Genomic DNA, 5,019 nt, shown 5'->3' on the forward strand with positions numbered 1-5,019 from the left:
CAGGTGTAAAGAGTGCTTTTTTGTTTGTTTGTTTGTTTTGTTTTGTTTTGTTTTTGTTTCTGTTCCCATAGTTCTATGTCTTCAGGTAGATGTATAGTAACCAGTGCTGTATTTTGTTTTTCTGAGTCACATTAGCAATATTGCAGATGGTTTTTTTTTCCCCAACAGATTTTATTTGAAGGATTTTATACTAGCACTTTGGATTGTTAAAATACTTTTTTTGTGTGTGATGACTTCTACAAATTGGCATATTATTTAAACACTATGAAGTGATTGGAAGATGATCTTCTGTTTCTTGTTTGACAGAGAAGTTCTGAAAGGAAAATTCTTCATGAATAAATTTGGAATATGTGAAAGAAAGAAGTGACATAAATTGCAATAATCTTCTTGAAAGTATTCTATTAAGTAACACTCAGGGAACAAAAAAAATTGCACTGTTTCCACTCAGAAGCAACAAATTAGGCATCACATCCTGCACTGAAGTTCTGCTGGTGTGAATTTACTTTGCATTTACACCAAGTTGAATTTAACCCTAATTGTATAAATTTATTTTGTAAGGCAAACCCTGCATACATAATGAATGAGATCATTAGACATATTTTAGGGAGCAGGAAGTTGTCTTGCATAATTATTAACATTCCTTTAAAGCTGCAGAATTTTCAGCTTGACAGGTAGATTTAGCAGTGTATGTAAACCCTGACCTCTCTTTGTAGCATTGAGACTAGGGCTTTTTTTAAAAAATGTAGAACACAATGTACAGTGGTGACTGAACTGAATTTGCAATCTAAATACTAGACTTGATTCCTGGATGGCATTATCTATTTCCCCATTGGCTTTTTCCCAAATCATTCAAGAATTCTTTACTCTTAAATGAGACATAACATTTATGTGGAGATATATATATATATATATATTATTTATTTATTTTTACAAAACTATGTCATTAACAAATTCTACTAGAATTAGCAAGTGATACATAACTTATTTGAATGTGTTTTTGTGTGTTTGGTTTAGAAGTATCTGTAGATGGTAATGCCACCATGTGCATTATTTTCCAAACTCTGCAGCAACTAATAATAAAAGGAACAGACATCAAAAAGGATAATGATTTACATAATCTGGACAGATCAAGGGAATATGGGTATTCACCCACAGAATTTATTTAATGCTCTCTTCTAGAGGAGGGAAGGCTTTGTACACCAGTACAAATCTGTTAACATGACTGAACCTAGAATTGTCCAAATAATAGTATAAAGAAGCTATTTAGCAATATTTGCAACTTTCATAGGGGTAAAGGAATCAACCATCTACGTAATACTGTAATGACAGTTTTATTCAGAGATAAAACTGCAGTTTCACAGCAAGAAAAAATCAACTTATGTCTAAAGAAGTCATGAACCTACAGGTCTGTAATCATTAGTGTGATGGTAAGGTCTAGAGTCGTTCATATGTTTGGTATCAGACACCTGCTTCTCTTCCAGTATAAAACAGGGAAAAATTCACAAAATTCTGAGGAAACGTGTATCAAACTGTGATTGCCTAATGTGTTTACTGCTCTGTTACCATCTTTTCAGAGTAACTCTGGACAGAAGACTGAAAACTCACATAAGCAGAGTGTTTCAGGTTAAAAAGAAACCTGCTGGCCACAGGCAGAGAAATAAAGGAAGCCTAGCTGGATCACAACACTGCCACACTAGGACAACCAAGATTTTAATGCGTACACATTTTCTGTATGTAAGATTTCTTTAAAATTAAGTTGCTGCTTCTGCTTCTTTGGGCAATACCCCAAAAAGCTGCCCCATGAAAGAAATGTGAAGTCAGAGGTATTCTTATTTTATAAAACAAAAAATTGAGATGATACCGAATTCCCAAAGTAACAAAGAAAATGATCGTTCAAGTCAAGCTGCAGATCATCTGCACACAGAACAACATAATGACTTCAGCCAGCTGGTCTGTGTTAGTTCAAGTTCCATTTCTGGTTTCAAGACATGTCATTTAGGCAGAAGGTGGCAACCTGAAGCAGACAAACAGAAAGTTAAGTCCAGTTTAGCAATGTATTTAAATTGCTGCTCTAGTTTCTGTGCCACACCAGCAAGTACAGCAGAACTAACTGGCGAAGCAACTAGCAATGGCCTCCCAGACATTTTATTGAGGAAAAATTAATAAAAGACCATTAAAAGAAATAATAATAACATTATAAGAGCTGTTAGACTGGGTCCAGAGGAGGGCCACAAAGTTGATTAGAGGACTGGAGCACCTCTCCCGTGAAGAGAGGCTGAAAGAGCTGGGGATGTTCATACTAAAGAAGAGAAGTCTCATGGGAGACCTCACTGCAGCTTTTCAGCCCTTAAAGGGGGCATAAAAAAGAAGCAGAATTACTTTTTGCTCAGGTAGACAATGACAGGACAAGGGGGAATGGTTTTAAACTAAAAGAGGGAAGGTGCAGATTAGATGTTAGGAGGAAATTCTTCACTGTAAGGGTAGTGAGGCTGTGGAACAGGTTGCCCATAGAAGCTGTGGATGCCCCATCCCTGGAGGTGCTGGACAAGGCCCTGCCAGCCAGAGTGGCATCCCTGCCCATGGCAGGGGATATGGAATGAGCTGATCTTTATCTTTAAGGTCCCCTCCAACCCAAGCCATTCTATGACAAACATAAGAATTAAGTCATGCCTATTTACTGCCTAATGGTGATTTGGGGCATTCAAAGTAATTCTAAAGCTCTTAGACAAACCAATATACACAACAGAGACCCCCACTTTCATAAATACCTAGTAGACCTGTAAAACAAAGTCTACATTATAGATATGTAGTGTAGTGTGCACCATAATTGATGATGACACTACACTGCATGCCAATTCATTATTGTTATTCTCTCACTATGTATATATACTACTTCTTTCCCACATGTAGCAGTAGGAGAATTAGCTTTTTCAAGATCAAGGGCTACATCCCAACAGCTGCCAAGTCTGTTAGCACTTGTGACTGCTTTTTGTTCTTATCAAATTTTTACTGACTGCCTCTTACACCTGACAGTGGCAATGCTACAGACCTTTTTTCCCTCCCTTTGATGTCACAAGGTTATAGAACTGATTACAACTTTTCCCTCAACTGTATCCTAAGTGTACAAAATAGTTTCACAGCAGAATTTAAGTATACGTAGTCAGTGTTGATACACTCCCTACAAAACCCCATTACAAAGAGCAAAACACACCACCTTCTGGGAAAAAAAAAAAAGATGCTGCAGTTGCACAGAAAACTGATGTATTTTTTTGTTTGTTTGTTTTCAGGCTTAAAGAGAAAGTCAGGACTTTATTGCCAATAATCTTTCCTGTTCATAAAATGCAAGTGACATTAGCTTTGAAAACTCACATCCAATATTTAATTGGTAACTAAATGAAAATAACCTACCATACAATCAGTCTAAGCTGGAATGTACCCTTATTGATACCACTAAATTTAAGTTTTCTTTCTCCAGAGTTAATCTTACAGGGAACAATATGCAAACACATGATAGGAAACTGGAGAGAAGCAGCAAAGAACTCAGAACAGTAACTATACACTAAGCGAAACCACAGGTAAGTAGTAGCTAACTTTTGCTGTAATCCTGGGATGTATCTACTTGAGTATTACAAATTAAATGTCCCAATGTTTCAGTGATATTATCTGTCATAAAAAGGGAAAGCCTAAATAAGCATTGAAATCCATTGTATACAGCCTGTTCCCTTTATAAAATCATCAGTTAGTACTAGCCGGGCCCAAAGAGTCGTGGTGAATGGAGTCAAATCCAGTTGGAGGCCAGTCACTAGTGGCGTCCCCCAGGGCTCGGTGCTGGGGCCAATCCTCTTTAATATCTTCATCGATGATCTGGACGAGGGCATCGAGTGCACCCTCAGTAAGTTCGCAGATGACACCAAGTTAGGTGCGTGTGTCGATCTACTTGAAGGTAGGAAGGCTCTGCAGGAGGATCTGGATGGGCTGCACCGATGGGCTGAGGTCAACTGCATGAAGTTCAACAAGGCCAAGTGCCGGGTCCTGCACCTGGGGTGCAATAACCCCAAGCAGAGCTACAGGCTGGGAGAGGAATGGTTGGAGAGCTGCCAGGCAGAGAAGGACCTGGGAGTGATGGTGGATAGTCGGCTGAATATGAGGCAGCAGTGTGCTCAGGTGGCCAAGAAGGCCAACAGCATCCTGGCCTGCATAAGAAGCAGTGTGACCAGCAGGGCTAGGGAGGTGATCGTCCCCCTGTACTCAGCTCTGGTGAGGCCGCACCTCGAGTACTGTGTTCAGTTTTGGGCCCCTCGCTACAAGAAGGACATGGAGATGCTTGAGCGAGTCCAGAGAAGGGCGACGAAGCTGGTGAGGGGCCTGGAGAACAAGTCCTACGAGGAGCGGCTGAGGGAGCTGGGTTTGTTCAGCCTGGAGAAAAGGAGGCTCAGGGGCGACCTTATCGCTCTCTATAGGTACCTCAAGGGAGGCTGTAGCGAGGTGGGGGTTGGTCTGGTCTCCCACGCGCCTGGTGACAGGAGGAGGGGGAACGGGCTAAAGTTGCACCAGGGGATATTAGTAAGAACTTCTTTACTGGGAGGGTTGTTAGGCATTGGAATGGGCTGCCCAGGGAAGTGGTGGAGTCACCATCCCTGGAGGTCTTTAAAAGACGTTTAGATGTAGAGCTTAGGGATATGGTTTAGTGGAAGACTGGTTAGTGTTAGGTCAGAGGTTGGACTCGATGATCTTGGAGGTCTCTTCCAACCTAGACCATTCTGTGATACTTCAGACAAGAGTTTTCCCATCAACAACATACCTTTTTTGACGAAAAGTACTTTTTGGCAAAAACTATTTATAGTTGGTTGTTGTAGCCTTTTCTTCAAGACAAAGTCATTTTTATCAAGCAGAAGAACCTACACTACTTACAGTGCTGCATAGATTTTAAAGACACTGTTTCCAGACTTGGAGATTTTCCATAAGAACCCCCTTTTCACTCTGGAAACACTCAAATTAGCATCAAAACAATACACTAGT

This window comes from Aythya ferina (assembly GCF_964211825.1).
Source record: "Aythya ferina genome assembly, chromosome: Z".
Lineage (NCBI taxonomy): Eukaryota > Metazoa > Chordata > Aves > Anseriformes > Anatidae > Aythya > Aythya ferina.